This window comes from Ranitomeya variabilis, chromosome 2 (assembly GCF_051348905.1).
Source record: "Ranitomeya variabilis isolate aRanVar5 chromosome 2, aRanVar5.hap1, whole genome shotgun sequence".
Taxonomy (NCBI): domain Eukaryota; kingdom Metazoa; phylum Chordata; class Amphibia; order Anura; family Dendrobatidae; genus Ranitomeya; species Ranitomeya variabilis.
The window spans coordinates 539,229,534-539,255,978 of record NC_135233.1 but is presented as its reverse complement, the minus strand read 5'-3'; the positions used below and the strand labels follow the sequence as shown (position 1 = coordinate 539,255,978).

The window sequence follows — 26,445 nt, the reverse complement described above, 5'->3', positions numbered from 1 at the left end:
TCTTAATCCTGTTAACAAGAAGAAAGGGCCATAGATAGCATGGGGATGGTGCCCATCAACATGAATCCCGGGTGGTCATAGGCTCCTATTTTCCCCAAAACAGCTCTGGAGCTGCAGGGCTGTTTTGGGGAAAATAAGTGCCAGGGTGTCTGGTATTTTGTTTTAAATAAAGGATGTGTTTCTCTCCATGTCTGTTTAATGATTTCTACTTACAGGGTTAGTAATGGGTGTGTCTGACACCTGTCCATTACTAACCCCAGGGCTTGATGGCAGCTGTGATTTTTGACAAATCACAGCTGTCCTCAAACCCATATATTTACCCTGGTTGGCACCGCACCAGGGCAATCGACATGAACAAAGTGAAGCTCCAAAATTGGCGCAACTAATAGGAGCGGCTATGGACTTCTATTTTAGGGGCTGAAGATGGGCTTTTAACCATGGACCTTCCCAGCATAATAGTAAAGCCCACAGCTGTCTGCTTTATCTGCCCTGGTGTTAAAATATAGAGGGGACCACACACCTTATTTTTTTCTTTAGTTTAATTATTTAATGCTTGCCTGGGGGGAAAAAAGGAGAACTTCTTGCTATTTTCATGTGATGGGTGCTGAAAACAACGGTCATCAGCGTAGCCTGGTCTCATGATCAGAGGGAGACCAGACCTAGGATGATGACAATTGTAGTCCGTGATGTTCCCAGGTGCTAACAAATTTTATCTGAGTATCATTTTTGTTAACATTTGCAGGACATATTCACGTCCTTGCTGCTGGAAAAAAACGGACATGTCCAGGCGTGAGTCACAGGGTCCTTGTGAACACAGACATTTGCTCTGCCCCGTAGATTTAAATGGGTCTGTGTGCAAGTGTCTCCAGTACGTGTGAAAATGGTCACCACATGTACTGGAGACCTTGACATGTGAAGGGGGCCTTAGCAATGTTAGTGTCTTGGTAGTCCATGAGCCAAGAACCAAATTTGACGATATCGGTACCAAGCGGAGTGACTAATTCTCTTTGGTATTTTTAGGTAGATGCATGTCTGTAGTTTATTTTTTGATATGATAGCCCTTACATATACGTAGCTTATTAACCCCTTCAGCCCTAGGCCTATTTGTACCCAAGTGCCTAAGCCAATCTGACCTGTGCCACTTCATGGGCTAATAACTTTGGAACGCTTTCACCTATCCAAGCCATTCTGAGATTGTTTTCTCGTGACATATTGTACTTCACGTCAGTGCTAAATGGGAGTCAATATATTTTACCTTTCTATATAAAAAAATGCTAAATATTCGGAAATTTTGGAAAAATCGGCAATTTTTTAACTTTGAAATTCTCTGCTTTTTACAAAAATACTGATACCCCCCATAATAGTTATTAATTTACACTCCCCACATGTTTACTTCATATTGGCATCATTTTGAAAATGAAACCTTATTGTTTTACGACGTAATAGGGCTTATAGTTTTATGCGCAATTTTTCACATTTACAGCAAAACCCACTTTTCAAAGGACCAAGTCACTTCTGAAGTCACTTTAAGGGGCTTACATAACAGAAACCACCCATAAATTACCCCATTTTGCAAACTACACCCCTCAAGCTGTTCAAAACTCATTTTTAAAAACTGTTAACCCTTTAGGTGTTCCACAGGAATTTTAGCATGAGCCAAGAACCAAATATGACGATATCGGTACCACCCGGAGTGACTAGATGTAGTATTTGTAACAAAATTTAATCCAAGTTATGTAAATACACACTGAACATGTCATGTGCATATATATATATATATATATATATATATATATATATATATATATATATATATATATATATATATATATATATATATATATATATATATATATATATATATATATGTTACTCCATAATATCTTCAACATCGGACTCTGAATCTGACTGTTGTTCTACTGGCTCGTCTTCAGTACCCTTGTTCTGGCATGTCTGTAATCTGCACATGTCTGTGCACTTCAGGCCATTGCTGAGGCAAGTACACTGAGGAAGTTCACATGACCGCACACACTTGCAGGACAGTAGCTGTATAATAGCTTCTGGTGCTGGTGCCCCTTGCATCCACTTGACAACAAGCTTTCCGTCGTTATCTATCATCCAACCGCAGTCTGTTGGGTTTGCAACCCATGGCTGGCTCTGCAGACTTCTCCTCCAGATCGCAGCCTGGTAGTTTGCACGCAGTGCATGCATGAAAAGGCAGTCCTGGCAAGGAGGGAGTTGACTTGACTCTACCACTCCACGTCTGGCACAGAACAGCTGATAACGGAGCCTGTTTACCTCAGTTGTTTGGGTAGTTGGCAGGTACATGTGGCAGGTGATTTCCTGTAACTTCTCAAAAAGTTCGGTAGACACTTCCCATGAACGACCAACTTCCTGAAAGGCATCCTGGTATGTCTTGTTCATCTTCAACTGCTTGAGTGTCGTCATCTTCCCACGGCCAGCGAATGCACTGACGGTGTCACAGCCTGTAAATGCATGCATACCAATCAATGAATCACATACGCTGCCTCCCAATGTTCGGCTCAGAGTGGTGATATCCAGGAATCTTGTCCGGTTCTGTGTACCGCATTTCTGGAACAGGTGGGATGGGATTTTGTGGCACATGCCCAGACACAGGACCATGACATCAGTATCCTCCGAAGTGATGATGACCGACTTGTAACCAGATTCTGCTGCATGAAGAGCATGGAGAAGGAGGCGTGTGTCTGCTTCTTCTTGATTTGACTTAAGGTCAGCAGCCTCTTCCCACTGTTCTTTGGTGATCTTAAAGCAGAGCTGCTCACATGTGACATACAGCTCCTTCTCCTCAAGCTTCTCCCTGTGGTGTTTCGCCTTCCATTCTTCTACCAGAAACTTTATGAGACTTGCCTTGTTGGAGGAACTACTTAGAAGCTTTTTCCACTGCTGGATGTTGTGCCCATGTTGAATGTTCTTGAAATGGATCCCTGTGCCTTCATATCTGTTGACTCTTTCTGTATCTTTGATGGATGTCTCCTTGTAGACGTCAAAGACAATATCAATGCGCTTGCTCTTAGCACCCTCATGGATAGCGCGACTCATTGCTGTGCCTGCTAGCTGGCCAAATGTTGCATTGTTTCCCTTCAGTTTCTGAACCAGGCTCATCCCATCAATGATGGTTGCAGAGGGCTCGGGGATCACTTCTGCAGGACGAGCATTCCTCTCCAACTCCCTTGCGAGGGCAGCCTTGTTGGTCTTGCGGATAGACCCATCACCATTGGCAAGTGCCCATGGCAATGGACCCAGGGGATGAGTCAAGACATCACTCATTTGTAGCTTTCTGTTCTCAGCTACAAGTATCATCTGGCCAAATAGGTTTCTGTCAGCCTTCAAAATTACCTCCTTGCCAAGACCTTGTCTGCGTGTCTTCATTTGGATGTTAGAGAACGTTTTAAGTTTGTTCTTCGTCATCTTGTCATGAAACAATGTAGTTGGCTTATCGGTATTTACCGTATTTCCTGGCGTATAAGACGACTTTTTAGCCATGAAAAACATGGCTCCAAGAGGGCGGTTGTCTTATACGCCGAATACAGCCGCCGGGGGGAAAGGCCGCCGCGCAGGGAAGGAGGAGGCAGGGGCCCACCTTCATGAGGCGCTCGTTCTTAGAGCTGGGAGCGCTGGTGCTAGGTGACTGTTCCCCCTCTCTCCACAAGTTCCTTACCAGCAGCAGCACACAGTACAGGACTACAGGACCTGTGGTGATGTCACGGCCATGTGATCAGTCACAAGCCTGGGAGGTGTCAGCCTCTACAGAGGGAGATAGGAGCTCTGCAGAGAAGACCGGAGAGTCCTGTTCAGCACAGAACGTGTATGTGTCAGTGTGTGTGCGTGTGTTGGGGCACCTCAGGGTGTCTTCAAATGTGACATAGCCCCCTAGATTTCTTCCAGTAAAATTTGCACTCCAAAAGTCATTTGGCGCTCCTTCCCTTCCGAGGCCTGCCGTTCCCCAATACTGCAGTGTACGACAACATATCGGGTGTTGTTGTGTTCGGGAGAGATTGGTGAACAAATAGTGGGGTGCATTTTTTGCTGGTACACCTCTTAAAAATAAAAAAATGAGCCTAAAATGACACCTTCATGTAAAAAATGCACTTTTTCCATTTTCTCAACCAAGTGTTTCCAACTACTGTGAAACACTGGTTGGGTCAAAGTGGTCACTATACCCCCTAAAAGATTCCTTGGGGGTGTAGTTTCCAAAATAGGGTCACTTTTTGGGGTTTCCACTGTGGGGGTACCTCAGGCAGCCTTCAAATGTGACATGGCCCCCTAGATTTCTTCCAGTGAATCCGCCACCCAAAAACCACATAGCGCTCCTTCCGTGTTGAGCTGTGCTGTGTGCCCATACTTTAGTTTACGAGTACATGTGGGGTGTTTCTATAAACTGCAGAATTAGGGTAACCAAGTTTGGGTTTGCCGTTAACCCTTGCTAGGTTGCAGGTAAAATTGGATTACAATGTAATATCTGGAAAAAAAATGAAATTTTGAAATTTCGCCTTCATTCTGCTAAAATTCCTGTGGAACACCTAAAGGGTTAACAGTTTTTAAAAATGAGTTTTGAACAGCTTGAGGGGTGTAGTTTGCAAAATGGGGTAATTTATGGGTGGTTTCTGTTATGTAAGCCCCTTAAAGTGACTTCAGAAGTGACTTGGTCCTTTGAAAAGTGGGTTTTGCTGTAAATGTGAAAAATTGCGCATAAAACTATAAGCCCTATTACGTCGTAAAACAATAAGGTTTCATTTTCAAAATGATGCCAATATGAAGTAAACATGTGGGGAGTGTAAATTAATAACTATTATGGGGGGTATCAGTATTTTTGTAAAAAGCAGAGAATTTCAAAGTTAAAAAATTGCCGATTTTTCCAAAATTTCCGAATATTTAGCATTTTTTTATATAGAAAGGTAAAATATATTGACTCCCATTTAGCACTGACGTGAAGTACAATATGTCACGAGAAAACAATCTCAGAATGGCTTGGATAGGTGAAAGCGTTCCAAAGTTATTAGCCCATGAAGTGGCACAGGTCAGATTGGCTTAGGCACTTGGGTACAAATAGGCCTAGGGCTGAAGGGGTTAATAAGCTACGTATATGTAAGGGCTATCATATCAAAAAATAAACTACAGACATGCATCTACCTAAAAATACCAAAGAAAATTAGTCACTCCGGGTGGTACCGATATCTGGCCCGGCTCATGGACTATGGGAAGGAAAGTTACATTCAGTGATTGTGGAAAGCACTTTTTCTGAAATATCAGTTCATGTCACCTGGAGCTGCCAGTCCATGTGGAGTATAGAAGAAGCAACAAATAAAACAAGATTTTTCTCTAATTTGTATTTTAATTAGTTCATAAATGATAGATGTCTGTATGTCAATGTACACTGCTCAAAAAACTAAAGGGTAAAAATAAGTGAAAGCAGTCACAGGGGAGCGCAGAGGAATCAACCCAAGGAAGGGGAGATGTCGAGCACCACCGCAGCTCCAGCTGAATACCTCCAAGGGAGGATTAAGAGTGTATGTCAAACAGAAATCAGTCCCAGGAGCGCTGAAGGAAACTCAGACAACATATGTAGTTTACCACAACGCGTTTCACAGATTTACAACACTGTTCACAGATTCACATAACAAAAAAAAAAAAAAGAGCAACCACTGATAAATGTAATCATAGATTCAAATATAACATTAAAATCATAAAACAAGAGATTTTTTATTATTTATATATAGTTAAAACCATATCACAGATAAAAAATAATATAAGTCATTATGAATCTACACCTATATAGACAAAAAATTACGTGTTCAATAATTACGACTCTTATCTAGCTACTTTCTCAATCATTAAGTTAAGCCCCTCAGGGGTTAATGTACCGAGCGTAAAAATCCCAAAACTCTCACGATTCACAAGACTATTAAAACGATCCGCCACAGAATCTGGTATATAATCAATAATAATTTTAGCGTTTTAAGATCCTTATGGTGCGCACCATAAGGATCTTAAAACGCTAAAATTAATTGTAAATCTGTGAACAGCGTTGTGATTGGCTGTTTATTGTTTAAATACTGCCTTCCTGTTTCCATTAATAAACTCCCACCTGAAGAAGACGGTGTTTACCGTCGAAACTACATATGTTGTCTGAGTTTCCTTCAGCGCTCCTGGGACTGATTTCTGTTTGACATACAAAAAACTAAAGGGAACACTTAAACAACAGAATGTAACTCCAAGTATATCAAACTTCCGTGAAATCAAACTGTCCACTTAGGAAGCAACACTGTTTGACAATCAATTGGAATAAACATGCTGTTGTACAATTGGAATAAACAACAGATGGAAATTATTGGCAATTATCAGGACACACTCAATAAAGGAGTGGTTCTGTAGGTGGAGACCATAGACCACATCTCAGTACCAATATTTTCTGGCTGATGTTTTGGTCACTTTTTAATTTTGGTTGTGCTTTCACACTCGTGGTAGCATGAGACAGACTCTACAACCCACACAAGTGGCTCAGGTAGTGCAGCTCATCCAGGATGGCACATCAATGCTTGCTGTGGTAAGAAGGTTTGCTGTGTCTGTTAGCGTAGTGTCCAGAGGCTGGAGGCGGTACCAGGAGACAGGCCAGTACACCAGGAGACGTGGAGGGGGCAGTAGGAGGCCAACAACCCAGCAGCAGGACTGCTACCTCAGCCTTTGTGCATAGAGGAACAGGAGGAGCACTGCCAGAGCCCTGCAAAATGACCTCCAGCAGGCTACAAATGTGCATTTGTCTGCACAAACGGTTAGAAACCGACTTCCATGAGGATAGTCTGAGTGCCTGACGTCCGCAGATGGGGGTTGTGCTCACAGCCCAACACCGTGCAAGACACTTGGCATTTGCCACAGAATACCAGGATTGGCAAATTCACCACTGATGCTCTGTGCTATAAACAGATGAAAGCAGGTTCACACTGAGCACATGTGACAGACGTGACAGAGTTTGGAGACGCTGTGGAGAGCGATCTGCTGCCTGCAACATCCTTCAGCATGACCGGTTTGGCAGTGGGTCAGTAATGGTGTGAGTGGCATTTCTTTGCCCTCCATGTGCGCGCCAGAGGTAGCTTGACAGCCATTAGGTACCGAGATGAGATTCTCAGACTCCTTGTGAGACCATATGCTGGTGCAGTTTGCCCTGGGTTCCTCCTAATTTAGGACAGTGCCAGACTTCATGTGGCTGGAGTGTGTCAGCAGTTCCTGCAGGATGAAGGCATTGAATCTATAGACTGGCCCGCCCATTCCCCAGACCTGAATACAAAGGAACACATCTGGGACGGGACATCATGTCTCACACCATCCACCACATTGCACCATAGACTGTCTAGGAGTTGGCGGATGCTTTAGTCCTGGTTTGGGAGGAGATCCCGCCGTAGACCATCTGTCGTCTCATCAGGCGCATGCCCAGGCATTGTATGGAGGTCATACTGACCTGACGAAGGCACGCCGCCGAGATGTGCGTAGGGGAAGTGGCACCATTTTTTGGGTATTGGTAAGGCATCTTTGTTATTATTATGTATTATCCTTGATATTTATTGGGAGTATGTGGCAGTCTTGTCATCATTAGTCTCTTTATATTGTGACCCTTTTTCTAATATATAGATGCAGCTATGGTGAAAAAAATTTCTTTGTGAAATGTATTATTTCAGACTGTCTTTTTTGGATATATGGGGGTTTTTACCTAGAATAACATTGTTACCTTCTGCCATTTACTTTTTTTTTTTGTAATTTTGGATTTTTGCCCCCCACCCAATGTGGTGCAACTCAGATCTAGTCTGATTTTTTCCAGACACTAGTGGCTATTTTTATCTTGGTGTATTGTCTTTTTTCTGTACAATAAAATGTATATTTTGTTCTATATACGTCTTATTGTGTATATGTTCTCACATTGCACCATAGACTGTCCAGGAGTTGGCTTATGCTTTAGTCCTGGTTTGGTTTTTAGGTTTTACTGTTCTCAACACATACCACTATGTAATGAATAAAGATTTACAACTGGAATAATTCGTTCAGTGATGTGTGTGTGTGTATATGTATATGTATGTATGTATGTATGTATGTATGTATGTATGTATATATATATATATATATATATATATATATATATATATATATATATATATATATAGTAAAGCTGCAGTAGTATCGTACGCAGTGAAGAAGCAGTGAGCCACAAATTCAAACACAAAAGTCTCTTTTAATGTGTTTCTTCACAGCATTAAAGTCCAATTCACATAAATGCATATAATTAAAGTGGATATTATCAGTTACCAGTTTACACCAGTTCAAAGCAATACATATCACATGGCTTTAGATTTGCGGTCCCTTAACAGGCCAGACTTCCCTTGTCCAGTTTCCCTTGGCGACCTCACGCCATCTCACAGTCTCTATACGTCTCCATACACACAGCCTCATATGTTACAGACACTACACACGCCAGCTCTCCTTTGACTAGTACTCGTGGGTGTCCTGCATCGCTTTTTCACAGTCTCTTTACAGACTCTTTACTCAGTCGTACACAGTTCAGGATATCCTCCGGATAGTAGCCGGGCACCATATCCACCTGTTTGCAATTTTTGCACATGCTAGTCCTCTTTCGGGCACAGGACATCCACCTCCGGGCACAGGACTGTCCACATCCGACTCCTTCGGGCACAGGACATCCACCTCCGGGCACAGGACTGTCCACATCCGACTCCTTCGGGCACAGGACATCCACCTCCGGGCACAGGACTGTCCACATCCGAGACCAGTACCATGGACGACTTGCATCTCTGTGTACGCTGCTGGTGCCAGGCTATTAAGCTGCCCTGGGTGCTGGCTCTGCTGGCCTCTGCCTCCATGCACTCTGCAGACCAGCACACACTAGACTGACACTGACGTGCACCTCGCACACCTGACACGACCCGACACACCCATACCCCTTATTGCAGGGTTAAACACACACAAACCTGTGGCCTTCAGCTACATGGAAAACCCGGACCGGAAATCCGCGACTCTCATGCACACCTATGGACTTCATCCGTCTGCATGCACATTCTGGGGAGAACAAACAGCGGCCCCTAGCTGTATGAGAGGCCACAGCCTCACAATATATATATATATATATGTGTGTGTGTGTGTGTGTGTATGTATATATGTGTGTGTATATATGTATATATATATATATATATATATATATATATATATATATATATATATATATATATATATATATATTTTAAAAAATCAAGATATTGTATCTCTAAATATTCGTTTGATTGAATAAAACAAATAAATAAAAGCACACATATTTGACCCGACCTATAAGCCTATCCCTCTAGTTAACCCCTTTAGTAAACACCATATAAAAATGCAAAAAACAATGCTTTATCATCATACCACCAAACAAAAAGTGGAATAAAATCAAAAAGACCGATATAAATAATCATGGTACCGCTGAAAACAAAATTTTTTCCACAAAAATCAAGTCATCATACAGGTCCGTCAGTGGAAAAATAAAGTTATAGCTCTAAAAATGTCTATATAATCGTTTTTATTGTATAAAAGCTCCAAAACTTAAACTATATAAATGAGAGATCGCTGTAATCGTACTGACTCGAAAAAAATAAAACTGCCTTATCAATTTTACCACACAGACTCTGTATTGCTGATTTTGTTCCTTGTGCTTCACAAAAGTCGGAATAAAAAGCAAAAAATGTCATATGCCCGATAATGGTACCAATGAAAACGTCAACTCGTCCCGCAAAAAAATAAGACCTCACATCACTCTGTGGGCCAAAATATAGAAAAATTATAGCTCCAAAAATATGATGATGAAAAAACTGTTTTTTTGCAATAAAAAAACATTTTAGGCTACGTTCACATTTGCGTTGCGTCGGGCGCAGGTTCGGCGACGCTTAACGACGCATGCGTCATGCGCCCCTATATTTAACATGGGGGCGCATGGACATGCGTTGTCTAGCATTTTGTGACGCATGCTTCATTTTTGGCACAAGCGTCAGGGCGCAGAGGACGCTGCATGATGCAGTTTTTTGCACCAAAAATCATGCCAAAAATGGACGCATGCGTCAAAAAATGCTGCTTTGTGCATGCATTTTGCATGCGTTGTGCATTGCGTCGTCGACGCTGCGCCGCAAAACACAAATGTGAACGTAGCCTTAGTGTGACAGCAGGTAAACATACCCCCGATATAAATCTGGTGTCGCTGTAATCGCACAGATCTGAAGAATAAAGTCGCCTAATCACTTGTACCGCACGAAGAACGGTGTAAAAAGAGAAATAAAATAAATTCTTCACATGCTCTTGTTTTTTTTTTTTTTTTTGTTTGTTCATTCTGTCTCCCAAAAATTGCTGTAAGGCTAAGCACCCATTTATCGCTCTGTGTTGAGCTCTTACACCGGGGATTCCGTGCAAATCTCTGAAATACATGATTCAGATGGAACCTCTGGTGGAAATTTCCCTATTATGAGGCAGATGGAGGCACTGTGGACGCAGTCTTACCTGTGATCCGGCGGTGTCTGTCTTTTTAGGATTGCATAAAAGTGCCATCGGCCACACTTTTGTGCACTTCTGAAAAGGACACCGGTGAACAAATGCCAAACGGAGTTGCTGCCTCATTATAGTGAATGGATCCCTCTGGGAATTCATCTGTCAAGTCAATCGGAGATTTAGATTGAAACCCTAAAGTACCGTATATACCGAGTATAAGCTGAGATTTTCTGCCCACTTTTTTGGGCTGAAAGTCCCCCTCTCGGCTTATACTCGAGTCATACCCAAAGGTCAGTAGGGGAGGGGGAGCTGGGGCTGTCTAAAAATACTCACCTAGTTCAGGCGCGGTCCCTGCAGGTCCCTGGCTTCCCCGGCGCCGGCAGCAGCAGCTTCATTTTCTCCTTGTGCTGAGCGGTCACATGGTACCGCTCATTACAGTAAATGACTATGCGGCTCCACCTCCCATAGGGGTGGAGCCGCATATTCATTACTGTATTAAGCGGTAACAGTGACCGCTCAGTACAGTTAGAAGCTGCGGCGTCGGGGAAGCAGGGACTGCACAGTGCCAGGACCAGGTGAGTATATGGGGAGGGGAGCGCAGCGCTGCGCGATAGTCACCTTTCCTTGTTCCGGGCGCCGATCTGTCTTCAGCAGTGACGCTCAGGTCAGAGGGTGCGGTGACATAGTTAATGTGCGCCCTCTGCTGAACGTCTGTGCTGAACATGGAGTGGCGCCGGAACGAGGTTCGGGTGACTATTGAAAGTGCCGGGGGCCTGACCGACGGAGAGGTGAGTATGTGATTTTTTTTTTTTTTTATCGCAGCAAGTGGGGTAAATATCTGTATGGGGCATCTATGGGGCCATAACGTTTGTGCAGCACTATATGGGGCCATAACGTTTGTGCAGCACTATATGGGGCTCATAATGTTTACGCAGCACTATATGGGGGCCATAACGTTTGTGCAGCACTATATGGGGCAAGTGCCTGTATGGGGCCATAATTAACGTTTGTAGGGCACTACAGTATATGGGGCAAGTGTCTGTATGGAGCATCTTATAGGGCCATAATCAAGGTTTGTGCAGCACTATATGGGGCAAATATCTTTATAGAGCATCTTATGGGGCCATAATCAGCATTTGTGCACCATTATATTTGGCAAATGTGTCAATGGAGCATCTTATGGGGCCTTTATTAACCTTTATGCAGGATTATACGGGGCATATTTTAATATGGAACATCTTATGGGGCCATCATAAACTGCATGGAGCATTATATGGGGCTCCTGATTCAATATGGATATTCAAAAACACTTAACCTACTGATGTCTCAATTAATTTTACTTTTATTGGTATCTATTTTTACTTTTGACATTTTCCTGTAGCTGCTGCATTTCCCACCCTAGGTTTATACTCGAGTCATTAAGTTTTCCCAGTTTTTTGTGGCAAAATTAGGGGGGTCGGCTTATACTCGAGTATATACGGTAAGTGGTCAGCATAGATTGTCAGATAACTGTGATCACAAACGTTATGTAACATGTTCCCAATATACAGTGCAGACCAAAAGTTTGGACACATTCTCATTTAAAGATTTTTCTGTATTTTCATGACTATGAAAATTGTACATTCATACTGAAGGCATCAAAACTATGAATTAACACATGTGGAATTATATACTTAACAAAAAAGTGTGAAACAACTGAAATTCTGTCTTATATTCTAGGTTCTTCAAAGTAGTCACCTTTTGCTTTGATGACTGCTTTGCACACTCTTGACATTCTCTTAATGAGCTTCAAGAGGTAGTCACTGTTAATGGTCTTCCAACAATCTTGAAGGAGTTCCCAGAGATGCTTAGCACTTGTTGGCCCTTTTGCCTTCACTCTGCGGTCCAGCTCACCCCAAACCATCTCGATTGGGTTCAGGTCTGGTGACTGTGGAGGCCAGGTCATCTGGCGTAGCACCCCATCACTCTCCTTCTTGGTCAAATAGCCCTTACACAGCCTGGAGGTGTGTTTGGGGTCATTGTCCTGTTGAAAAATAAATGATGGTCCAACTAAACGCAAACCAGATGGAATAGCATGCCGCTGCAAGATGCTGTGGTAGCCATTCTGGCTCAGTATGCCTTCAATTTTGAATAAATCCCCTACAGTGTCACCAGCAAAGCACCCCCACACCATCACACCTCCTGCTCCATGCTTCACGGTGGGAACCAGGCATGTAGAGTCCATCCGTTCACCTTTTCTGTGTCGCACAAAGACACGGTGGTTGGAATCAAAGATCTCAAATTTGGACTCATCAGACCAAAGCACAGATTTCCACCGGTCTAATGTCCATTCCTTGTGTTCTGCTTGTTGCCTGTCCTTAGCAGTGGTTTCCTTGCAGCTATTTTACCATGAAGGCCTGCTGCGCAAAGTCTCCTCTTAACAGTTATTGTAGAGATGTGTCTGCTGCTAGAACTCTGTGTGGCATTGACCTGGTCTCTAATCTGAGCTGCTGTTAACCTGCTATTTCTGAGGCTGGTGACTCCAATAAACGTGTCCTCAGAAGCAGAGTTGACTCTTGGTCTTCCTTTCCTGGGGCGGTCCTCATGTGAGCCAGTTTCTTTGTAGCGCTTGATGGTTTTTGCCACTGCACTTGGGGACGCTTTCAAAGTTTTCCCAATTTTTCGGACTGACTGACCTTCATTTCTTGAAGTAATGATGGCCACTCGTTTTTCTTTACTTAGCTGCTTTTTTCTTGCCATAATACAAATTCTAACAGTCTATTCAGTAGGACTATCATCTGTGTATCCACCAGACTTCAGCACAACACAACTGATGGTCCCAACCCCATTTATAGGGCAAGAAATCCCACTTATTAAATCTGACAGGGCACACCTGTGAATTGAAAACCATTCCCGGTGACTACCTCTTGAAGCTCATCAAGAGAATGCCAAGAGTGTGCAAAGCAGTCATCAAAGCAAAAGGGGGCTGCTTTGAAGAACCTAGAATATAAGATATAATTTCAGTTGTTTCACACTTTTTTTGTTAAGTATATAATTCCACATCTGCAGAGACAGGGAGAGTGGTACTTCAGCCCAGGGGGGGTGGCTTCACCCCCCCGTGGCTACGATCGCTCTGATTGGCTGTTGAAAGTGAAACAGCCAATCAGAGCGATTTGTAATATTTCTCCTATGAAAATGGTGAAATATCACAATCCAGCCATGGCCGATGCTGCAATAGCATCTGCCATGGCTGGAGACCCCGATCTGCCCCCCCCCCACCGCCACCGATCGCCCCCCAGTCGTCCTTTCTGCCCCAATCTCCTGTCCGCTCCCTTCCTCCCTCCTGTCCGCTCCCCCGGTCCTCTTGTCTGCTCCCCCGGTCCTCCGATCTCCCCCCCCCCCCCCGTGTTCCGATCCCACCCCCCCATACTTACCTAGCTTCGATGTCCCTCCCGGTGTCCGGCCGTCTTCTTCATGGGCGCCGCCATCTTGGAAAATGGCGGGCGCATGCGCAGTGCGCCCGCCGAATCTGCCAGCCGGCAGTTTCATTACAAGTACATTTTGATCGCTGTGGTAGGTTCTATCGCAGCGATCAAAATAAAAAAATAATAAATAACCCCCCCATTTATCACCCCCATAGTTAGGGACAATAATAAAATAAAGAAAATATATTTTTTTTCTTTTTCCACTAGGGTTAGGGTTAGAACTAGGGTTAGAACTAGGGTTAGGGTTAGGGGTAGGGTTAGGGTTACGGGTAGGGTTAGGGTTAGGGTTATGGCATGTGCACACAGTGCGGATTTGGCTGCGGATCCGCAGCGGATTGGCAGCGGATCCGCAGCGGATTGGCAGCGGATCCGCAGCGGATCCGCAGCGGATTGGCAGCGGATCCGCAGCGGATTGGCCGCGGATCCACAGCGGATTGGCCGCTGCGAATTCGAAGCAGTTTTCCATCAGGTTTACAGTACCATGTACACCTATGGAAAACCAAATCCGCTGTGCCCATGGTGCGGAAAATTCCGTGCAGAAACGCTGCGTTGTATTTTCCGCAGCATGTCAATTCTTTGTGCGGATTCCGCAGCGTTTTACACCTGTTCCTCAATAGGAATCCGCAGGTGAAATCCGCACAAAAAAACACTGGAAATCTGCTGTAAATCCGCAGGTAAAACGCAGTGCCTTTTACCTGCAGATTTTTCAAAAATCGTGCGGAAAAATCTCATACGAATCCGCAACGTGGGCACATAGCCTTAGGGTTAGGGTTGGAATTAGGGCTAGGGTTTGAAATAGGGTTAAGATTAGGCTTGTGGTTAGGGTTACGGATGGGGTTAGGGGTGTGTTGGGGTTACAGTTGTGGTTAGGGTTGGGATTAGGGTTACGGTTTGGATTAGGGTTAGGATTAGGGTTAGGGTTGGGATTAGGGTTACGGGTGTGTTGGGGTTAGGGTTGTGGTGAGGGGTGTTTTGGGGTTAGGGTTGTGATTAGGGTTATGGCTACAGTTGGGATTAGGATTAGGGGTGTGTTGGGGTTAGTGTTGAAGTTTGAATTGAGGGGTTTCCACTTTTTAGGCACATCAGGGGTCTCCAAACGCAACATGGCGCCATCATTGATTCCAGCCAATCTTGCGTTCAAAAAGTCAAATGGTGCTCCCTCCCTTTCAAGCCCCGACGTGCGCCCAAACAGTGGTTTACCCCCACATTTGGGGTACCAGCGTACTCAGGACAAACTGGGCAACAGCTGATGGGGTCCAATTTCTCCTGTTACCCTTGCAAAAATAAAAAATTACTTACTAAAACATAATTTTTGAGGAAAGAACAATTATTTTTTATTTTCACGGCTCTGCGTTATATACTTCTGTGAAGCACTTGGGGGTTGAAAGTGTTCACCACACATCTAGATAAGTTCCTTCGGGGGTCTAGTTTCCAAAATGGGGTCACTTGTGGGGTGTTTCTACTGTTTAGGCACATCAGGGGCTCTGCAAATGCAATGTGACGCCCGCAGACCATTCCATCAAAGTCTGCATTTCAAAACGTCACTACTTCCCTTCCGAGCCCCGGCATGTGCCCAAACAGTGGTTTTCCCCTGCATATGGGGTATCAGCGTACTCAGGAGAAATTGGACCCCAAAAGTTGTTGTCCAGTTTCTCCTGTTACTCTTGCAAAAATAAAAGATTCTGGGCTAAAAAAAATATTTTTGAGGAAAGGAAACACATTTATTATTTTCACGGCTCTGCGTTATAAACTTCTGTGAAGCACTTGGGGGTTCAAAGTGCTCACCACACATCTAGATAAGTTCCCTTGGGTGTCAGTTTCCAAAATGGAGTCACTTGTGGGGAGTTCCTACTGTTTAGGCACATCAGGGGCTCTGCAAACGCAACCTGATGCCCGCAGAGCATTCCATCAAAGTCTGCATTTCAAAACATCACTACTTCCCTTCCGAACCCCGACGTGTGCCAAAACAGTGGTTTACCCCCACATATGGGGTATCAGCGTACTCAGGAGAAACTGGACAACAACTTTTGGGGTCCAATTTCTCCTGTTACCCTTGGGAAAATAAAAAATTGTGGGCTAAAAAAAATCATTTTTGAGAAAAGAAAAATTATTTTTTATTTTCATGGCTCTGCTTTATAAACTTCTGTGAAGCACTTGGGGGTTCAAAGTGCTCACCACACATCTAGATTAGTTCCTTGGGAGGTCTAGTTTCCAAAATGGGGTCACTTGTGCGGGAGCTCCAATGTTTAGGCACACAGGGGCTCTCCAAACGCGACATGGTGTCCGCTAATGATTGGAGCTAATTTTCCATTCAAAAAGCCAAATGGCGTGCCTTCCCTTTTGAGCCCTGCCGTGCGCCCAAACAGTGGTTTACCCCCACATATGGGGTATCATCGTACTCAGGACAAACTGGACAACAACATTTGGGGTCCAATTTCTCCGATTACCTTTGGGAAAATAAAAAATTCTGGGCTAAAAATCATTTTTGAGTGAAAGAAAAATTATTTTTTATTTTCACGGCTCTGCGTTACAAACTTCTGTGAAGCACCTGGGGGTTATAAGTGCTCACTATGCTTCTAGATAAGTTCCTTGGGGGGTCTAGTTTCCAAAATGTGGTCACTTGTGGGGGAGCTCCAATGTTTAGGCACACGGGGGCTCTCCAAACGCGACATGGTGTCCGCAAAAGATTGGAGCCAATTTTTCATTCAAAAAGTCAAATGGAGCTCCTTCCCTTCCGAGCCCTGCCGTGCGCCCAAACAGTGGTTTACCCCCACATATGAGGTATCAGCGTACTCAGGACAAATTGGAAAACAACGTCCGTGGTCCAGTTTCTCCTTTTACCCTTGGGAAAATAAAAAAAATGTTGCTAAAAGATCATTTTTGTGACTAAAAAGTTAAATGTTCATTTTTTCCTTCCATGTTGCTTCTGCTGCTGTGAAACACCTGAAGGGTTAATATACTTCTTGAATGTGGTTTTGAGCACCTTGAGGGGTGCAGTTTTTAGAATGGTGTCACTTTTGGGTATTTTCAGCCATATAGAACCCTCAAAATGACTTCAAATGTGAGGTGGTCCCTAAAAAAAAATGGTTTTGTCAATTTTGTTGTAAAAATGAGAAATCACTGGTCAAATTTTAACCCTTATAACTTCCTAGCAAAAAAAAAAATTGGTTCCAAAATTGTGCTGACGTAAAGTAGACATGTGGGAAACGTTATTTATTAACTATTTTGTGTCACATAACTCTCTGGTTTAACAGAATAAAAATTCAAAATGTGAAAATTGCGAAATTTTCAAAATTTTCTCCAAATTTCCATTTTTTTCACAAATAAACTCAGAAATTATCGACCTAAATTTACCACTAACATGAAGCCCAATATGTCACGAAAAAACAATCTCAGAATCGCTAGGATCCGTTGAAGCGTTCCTGAGTTATTACCTCATAAAGGGACACTGGTCAGAATTGCAAAAAACAGCAAGGTCATTAAGGCCAAAATAGGCTGGGTCATGAAGGGGTTAAATGAGGTGTGTCCAAACTTTTGGTCTCTACTGTAAGCTTCCACTCAATCCTCAAAAAAAAGCAAGACCCCACTCAGATCTGTCAGCTGTTAATGGAAATATAGGGGGCTTCCACGTTACTAGTAGCAGAAAGGCTCTGAAAAAGCGAAATGGCTGCTCACCCCCAAAAGAAATTAAGGAAATTCTAAGCTCCCATATTCAAATGCCCACCTCCTTTCTTAGCCCCACATTGTACCTAAACCACATATTGCGTCCACGTTTGGCATTTATGAAACGATGAGAGCCTGCCTTCCTTACGAATGCATGCCTCTAGAAGCACGGGCTGAGCAAAACGTACCGGTTACTACAGCATACTGGTTACTACAACGGCAGTTTGCATTCACTCTGCAACATTCATTGCTGCTTGTTTATGGAAAATACCCATGGAGTCAAAATAGTCACTACACCTGTAGATAAATTCCCCAAGGGGTATAATTTCCCAAATGGGGTCACTTGAGGGAGTATTTTGCTCTTGTAGAAATGATGGGCTCTGTGTATGGAGTCCGCATACTGTTCTAGGAAAATCTTTTCCACCCGAGTCTCTCCGTATGGCTTTGTACTGTACAGCCACATATGGGGTATTGCCAAGTTCAGTAGAAATTGGGGGACAAATTTTGATGTAATTATTTCCCACTTCTTGTGTGAAAATCTTCTTGTGTGAAAAAAAAAGTCCTATTGTATAATGTTTAACCCCTTAATGACAGCCAATACGTCTTTTAACTGACCTGAGATATAAGAGAATAGCCTCCCCATACAGGTGACAATCCAGCAGCTGCCGGCTGTACACTATAGCTGACAACTTGCTGCATCAGCCACGATCACTGTTTGCCCCATCCAAATCTGTTTAACCCGTTATATGCTGCTGTCAATAGTGACTACATCATTATAAATGGTTAACAGAGTGTTGGGGCTTCCTCTTTATCCCAATTGGTGCCCTCAGATCATGATTGTGTGGCCATCATGTTTGCCATGGTAATTCATGACCAAATAGCGGCCTTAGTCTGATTGCTATAGTAATCTGTTCACAAGTTTAGGCCCCGTCTCACATAGCGAGATCGCTGCTGAGTCACAAGTTTTGTGACGCAACAGCGACCTCAGTAGCGATCTCGCTATGTGTGACACGTACCAGCGACCAGGCCCCTGCTGCGAGATCGCTGGTCGTGTCGTAAAGGCCTGGACCTTTTTTTGGTCGTTGATGTCCCGCTGACATCGCTGAATCGGTGTGTGTGACACGGATTCAGCGATGTCTTCACTGGTAACCAGGGTAAACATCGGGTTACTAAGCGCAGGGCCGCGCTTAGTAACCCGATGTTTACCCTGGTTACCAGCGTAAAAGTAAAAAAAAACAAACAGTACATACTTACATTCCGGTGTCTGTCCCCCGGCGCTGTGCTTCTCTGCACTGTGAGCGCCGGCCAGCCGGAAAACACAGCACAGCGGTGACGTCACCGCTCTGCTTTCCGGCCGCTGTGCTTACACAGTGCAGAAAAGCAGAACGCCGGGGGACAGACAGCGGAAGGTGAGTATGTAGTGTTTGTTTTTTTTTACTTTTACGCTGGTAACCAGGGTTAACATCGGGTTACTAAGCGCGGCCCTGCGCTTAGTAACCCGATGTTTACCCTGATTACCTGGGACCTCGGCATTGTTGGTCGCTGGAGAGCGGTCTGTGTGACAGCTCCCCAGCGACCACACAGCGACAAAACAGCGACGCTGCAGCGATCAGCATCGTTGTCTGTATCGCTGCAGTGTCGCTGTGTGTGACGGGGCCTTTAGAGACATTTAGGTGGTAAAAATACACATTTTCATTTCGGTCATACCACTTTGCATTAATTCCTGTAAAGCACCTGAAGTTTTAATAAACTACCTGACTGCAGTTTTCAATATGTCAGGGGGTGCTGTTTTTAAAATGGTATCATGTTTGGGGGTTTCCCAATATATGAGACCCCTAAAGTCACTTCAAACATGGATAAGTCCCTAAAAAAATAAATTTTGTAAATTTCCTTGAAAAAATGAAAAATTGCTGGTACATTTTTAAACCTCCTAAAATGCTAACAAAATAAAATAACATTTTACAAATGGTCCTAATGTAAAGCCGACATGTGGGAAATGTTATTTATTAATGGTTTGCTGTGGTATGACCATCTGGATTAAAGGGATAATCATTCAAATTTAGAAAATTGCAAATTTTTTAACATTTTTCTCAAATTTTTCATATTTTTTATAAATACACAAAACGTATTGACCTAATTTTACCATTGTCATAAAGTATAATGTGTCATTAAAAAACAAACTCAAAATCACTGTTATTTGTTGAAAGGTTGCAGAGTTATTACCACATAAAGTGACACTGGTCAGATTTAAAAAATTTGGCTCAGTCACTAAGGGAATAATCAGTAGCCGTTAGTCAACAGACTTTGTTCTGCTTAACCCCTTCCCGACCTTTGACGCCACGTAGGCGTCATGAAAACCCGTGCCAATCCGACCTATGACGCCTATGTGGCGTCATGGAAAGATCGCATCCCTGCAGATCGGGTGAAAGGGTTAACTCCTATTTTACCCGATCTGCAGGGAGAGGGGGAGTGGTACTTCAGCCCAGGGGGGGTGGCTTCACCCCCCCGTGGCTACGATCGCTCTGATTGGCTGTTGAAACTGAAACTGCCAATCAGAGCGATTTGTAATATTTCACCTAAAAAACTGGTGAAATATTACAATCCAGCCATGGCCGATGCTGCAATATCATCGGCCATGGCTGGAAACACTAAGGTGACCCCCCCCCACCCCACCGATCGCCCCCCCAGTGCACCGTTATAAGGACCGGTCCCCTCCGTCCGCCTGCCGGCTCCCCCGTCCTGCTGTCCGCTCTCCCGTCCTCCTGCCCGCTCCCCCCCTGCTCCTATGTCACCCCCCCGTGCTCCGACGCCCCCCCCCCGTGCCCCGATCTCCCCCCCCTTATACTTACCGAGGCTCCCGGTCCCCGTCCGCCTCCATCATGGGCGCCGCCATATTCCAAAATGGCGGGCGCATGCTCAGTGCGCCCGCCGGCCGGCAGATTCATAGAGGTACATTTTGATCGCTGTGGTAGGTTCTATCACAGCGATCAAAATAAAAAAATAATAAATAAACCCCCCCCTTTATCACCCCCATAGGTAGTGACAATAATAAAATAAAGAAAATATTTTTTTTTCTTTTTCCACTAGGGTTAGGGTTAGAACTAGGGTTAGAACTAGGGGTAGGGTTAGGGGTAGGGTTAGGGTTACGGGTAGGGTTAGGGGTAGGGTTATGGCATGTGCACACAGAGCAGATCGGCCGCGGATCCGCAGCGGATCGGCCGCGGATCGGCAGCGGATCGGCAGCAGATCTGCAGCGGATCCGCCGCGGATCCGCAGCGGATTGGCAGCGGATCCGCAGCGGATTGGCAGCGGATCCGCAGCGGATTGTTAGCGGATCCGCAGCGGATCGGCAGCGGATTGGCAGCGGATCCGCAGCGGATCGGCAGCGGATTGGCAGCGGATCCGCAGCGGATTGGCCGCGGATCCGCAGCGGATTGGCAGCGGATCCGCAGCGGATTGGCAGCGGATCCGCAGCGGATCGGCAGCGGATCTGCAGCGGATCCGCCGCGGATCCGCAGCGGATTGGCAGCGGATCCGCAGCGGATTGGCAGCGGATTGGCAGCGGATTGGCAGCGGATCCGCAGCGGATTGGCCGCTGCGAATTCGAAGCAGTTTTCCATCAGGTTTACAGTACCATGTACACCTAAGGAAAACCAAATCCGCTGTGCCCATGGTGCAGAAAATTCCGTGCAGAAACGCTGCGTTGTATTTTCCGCAGCATGTCAATTCTTTGTGCGGATTCCGCAGCGTTTTACACCTGTTCCTCAATAGGAATCCGCAGGTGAAATCTGCACAAAAAAACACTGGAAATCTGCTGTAAATCCGCAGGTAAAACGCAGTGCCTTTTACCTGCAGATTTTTCAAAAATCATGCGGAAAAATCTCACACGAATCCGCAACGTGGGCACATAGCCTTAGGGTTAGGGTTGGAATTAGAGTTAGGGTTGGAATTAGGGCTAGGGTTTGAAATAGGGTTAAGATTAGGCTTGTGGTTAGGGTTACGGATAGGGTTAGGGGTGTGTTGGGGTTACAGTTGTGGTTAGGGTTGGGATTAGGGTTACGGTTGGGATTAGGGTTAGGATTAGGGTTGGAATTAGGGTTACGGGTGTGTTGCGGTTAGGGTTGTGGTTAGGGGTGTGTTGGGGTTAAGGTTGTGATTAGGGTTATGGCTACAGTTGGGATTAGGATTAGGGGTGTGTTGGGGCTAGTGTTCAAGTTAGAATTGAGGGGTTTCCACTGTTTAGGCACATCAGGGGTCTCCAAACGCAACATGGCGCCACCATTGATTCCAGCCAATCTTGCGTTCAAAAAGTCAAATGGTGCTCCCGCCCTTCCAAGCCCCGACGTGCGCCCAAACAGTGGTTTACCCCCACATTTGGGGTACCAGCGTACTCAGGACAAACTGGGCAACAACTGTTGGGGTCTAATTTCTCCTGTTACCCTTGCAAAAATAAAAAATTACTTGCTAAAACATAATTTTTGAGGAAAGAACAATTATTTTTTATTTTCACGGCTCTGCGTTATAAACTTCTGTGAAGCACTTGGGGGTTGAAAGTGCTCACCACACATCTAGATAAGTTCCTTCGGGGGTCTAGTTTCCAAAATGGGGTCACTTGTGGGGTGTTTCTACTGTTTAGGCACATCAGGGGCTCTGCAAATGCAATGTGATGCCCGCAGACCATTCCATCAAAGTCTGCATTTCAAATGTCACTACTTCCCTTCCGAGCCCTGACGTGTGCCCAAACAGTGGTTTACCCCCACATATGGGGTATCAGCGTACTCACAACAAACTGGGCAACAAACATTGGGGTCCAAATTCTCCTGTTACCCTTGTGAAAATAAAAAATTGCTTGCTATAACATCTTTTTTGAGGAAAGAAAAATGATTTTTTATTTTCACGGCTCTGCGTTGTAAACTTCTGTGAAGCACTTGGGGGTTGAACGTGCTCACCACACATCTAGATAAGTTCCTTGGGGGGTCTAGTTTCCAAAATGGGGTCACTTGTGGGGGTGTTTCTACTGTTTAGGCATATCAGGGGCTCTGCAAACGCAACCTGACGCCCGCAGAGCATTCCATCAAAGTCTGCATTTCAAAACGTCACTACTTCCCTTCCGAACCCCGACGTGTGCCAAAACAGTGGTTTACCCCCACATATGGGGTATCAGCGTACTCAGGAGAAACTGGACAACAACTTTTGGGGTCCAATTTCTCCTGTTACTCTTGCAAAAATAAAAAAATTCTGGGCTAAAAAAATATTTTTGAGAAAAGAAAAATTATTTTTTATTTTCATGGCTCTGCGTTATAAACTTCTGTGAAGCACTTGGGGGTTCAAAGTGCTCACCACACATCTAGATTAGTTCCTTGGGAGGTCTAGTTTCCAAAATGGGGTCACTTGTGCGGGAGCTCCAATGTTTAGGCACACAGGGGCTCTCCAAACGCGACATGGTGTCCGCTAATGATTGGAGCTAATTTTCCATTCAAAAAGCCATATGGCGTGCCTTCCCTTCCGAGCCCTGCCGTGCGCCCAAACAGTGGTTTACCCCCACATATGGGGTATCATCGTACTCAGAACAAACTGGACAACAACATTTGGGGTCCAATTTCTCCTATTACCCTTGGGAAAATAAAAAATTCTGGGCTAAAAATCATTTTTGAGGAAAGAAAAATTATTTTTTTATTTTCACGGCTCCGCGTTATAAACTTCTGTGAAGCACCTGGGGGTTATAAGTGCTCACTATGCATCTAGATAAGTTTCTTGGGGGGTCTAGTTTCCAAAATGGGGTCACTTGTAGGGGAGCTCCAATGTTTAGGCACACAGGGGCTCTCCAAACGCGACATGGTGTCCGCTAACGATTGGAGCTAATTTTCCATTCAAAAAGTCAAATGGCACGCCTCCCCTTCCGAGCCTTGCCGTGCACCCAAACAGTGGTTTACCCCCACATATGAGGTATCGGCATACTCAGGAGAAATTGCCCAACAAATTTTAGGATCCATTTTATCCTGTTGCCCATGTGAAAATGAAAGAATTGAGGCTAAAAGAAATTTTGTGTGAAAAAAAAGTACTTTTTCATTTTTGCGGATCAATTTGTGAAGCACCTGGGGGTTTAAAGTGCTCACTATGCCTCTGGATGAGTTCCTTGGGGGGTCTAGTTTCCAAAATGGGGTCACTTGTGGAGGAGCTCCAATGTTTAGGCACACAGGGGCTTTCCAAACGCGACATGGTGTCCGCTAACGATGGAGATAATTTTCCATTCAAAAAGTCAAATGGCGCTCCTTCCCTTCCGAGCCTTACCATGTGCCCAAACAGTGGTTTACCCCCACATGTGAGGTATTGGTGTACTCAGGAGAAATTGCCCAACAAAATTTAGGATCCATTTTATCCTGTTGCCCATGTGAAAATGAAAAAATTGAGGCTAAAATAATTTTTTTGTGAAAAAAAAGTACATTTTCATTTTTACGGATCAATTTGTGAAGCACCTGGGGGTTTAAAGTGCTCACTATGCTTCTAGATAAGTTCCTTGGGGGGTCTAGTTTCCAAAATGTGGTCACTTGTGGGGGAGCTCCAATGTTTAGGCACACGGGGGCTCTCCAAACGCGACATGGTGTCCGCTAAAGATTGGAGCCAATTTTTCATTCAAAAAGTCAAATGGCGCTCCTTCCCTTCCGAGCCCTGCCGTGCGCCCAAACAGTGGTTTACCCCCACATATGAGGTATCAGCGTACTCAGGACAAATTGGAAAACAACGTCCGTGGTCCAGTTTCTCCTTTTACCCTTGGGAAAATAAAAAAATTGTTGCTAAAAGATCATTTTTGTGACTAAAAAGTTAAATGTTCATTTTTTACTTCCATGTTGCTTCTGCTGCTGTGAAACACCTGAAGGGTTAATAAACTTCTTGAATGTGGTTTTGAGCACCTTGAGGGGTGCAGTTTTTAGAATGGTGTCACTTTTGGGTATTTTCAGCCATATAGAACCCTCAAAATGACTTCAAATGTGAGGTGGTCCCTAAAAAAAATGGTTTTGTAAATTTTGTTGTAAAAATGAGAAATCACTGGTCAAATTTTAACCCTTATAACTTCCTAGCAAAAAAAAAAAATGTTTCCAAAATTGTGCTGATGTAAAGTAGACATGTGGGTAATGTTATTTATTAACTATTTTGTGTCACATAACTCTCTGGTTTAACAGAATAAAAATTCAAAATGTGAAAATTGCGAAATTTTCAATTTTTTTGCCAAATTTCCGTTTTTTTCACAAATAAACTCACAAATTATCGACCTAAATTTACCACTAACATGAAGCCCAATATGTCACGAAAAAACAATCTCAGAATCGCTAGGATCCGTTGAAGCGTTCCTGAGTTATTACCTCATAAAGGGACACTGGTCAGAATTGCAAAAAACGGCAAGGTCATTAAGGCCAAAATAGGCTGGGTCATGAAGGGGTTAATATTACCGTAAGGCCTCTTTCACACTAGCGTCGTGCACTGCACGTTGCTATGCGTCGTTCTGTAGAAAAAACGCATCCTGCAAAATTGCTTGCAGTGTGCATTTTTTTCTCCATAGACTTGAATTAGCGACGCAGTGCGACGCATTGCGGCACGTCGCAACCGTCATGTGACGGTTGCGTCGTGTTGCGTCAGACCGTCGGCACAAAAAAAGTTACATGTAACGTTTTTTTGTGCGTCGATAGCATCTTTTCCGACCGCACATGCGCGGCCGGAACTCCGCCCCCGCCTCCCAGCACATCACAATGGGGCTGCGGATGCGATGTAAAACAGCATCCGCTGCCCCCGTTGTGCGGCGCTTCCACACTATGCGTCGCTGCGCTGCAACGTCGCATAGCGACGTGCAGTGCACGACGCTAGTGTGAAAGTAGCCTAAGTGGTGATAAAGAAAATATATCATGCAGAATAATGATCAGCCTCTAGGGTCTGCCCTACAAAACAGCCACGGTCCTTCATGCAGCTCATTGGATAAAGTAATTGCCCACCCCTGCCCTTAGTAAATTGATATCTATCTTGAATAATAGTTCCCTGTCATTGCTGACAAAAATGAAGTTTTACGCCTTTTCTTCTGAATAGATTAGCCTCGTGTCGACTTTCTCTACTCATTTTTTTTTGCCATTTGTCAGAAGTATTGAACACTTGATGTTATTCATATGTAATACGATATTTATTTGTAAAGTTGGATTTTTTATTCTATCATCTTATTTTAATTATGCTTTATTAAATTAGCACAAATATAATGTAAAAAATATGGTTTGGTATGTGCTTCTCAAATTGTAAGTTACTTTATAATCAGTTTGGCTGCTAGTACATTTGGGCATGTCAAAGCACTAAAGGTACCGTCACACTAAGCGACGCTGCAGCGATACAGACTACGATGCCGATCGCTGCAGCGTCGCTGTTTGGTCGCTGGAGAGCTGTCACACAGACCGCTCTCCAGCGACCAACGATGCCGAGGTCCCTGTAAATGTAAAAAAACAAACACTACATACTCACCTTCACGTCCCCCGGCGTCCGCTTCCTGCACTGACTGAGTGCCGGCCCTAACAGCAGAGCGGTGACGTCACCGCTGTGCTGTACTTTCATTTTACGGCCGGCGCTCAGTCAGTGCAGGAAGCGGACGGCGGGGTACGCGAAGATGAGTATGTACTGTTTGTTTTTTTACATTTTACACTGGTAACCAGGGTAAACATCGGGTTACTAAGCGCGGCCCTGCGCTTAGTAACCCGATATTTACCCTGGTTACCATTGTAAAACATCGCTG

At 44.4% G+C, this 26,445-nt stretch overlaps 1 protein-coding gene across 3 annotated transcripts in view; it reads left to right on the top strand.

The window, feature by feature from the left end:
• EDC4 (enhancer of mRNA decapping 4) overlaps positions 1-26,445 on the top strand; it is a 1,216,007-nt gene that overhangs the window by 291,317 nt on the left and 898,245 nt on the right. The gene's annotated exons all lie outside the window — the stretch shown is intronic.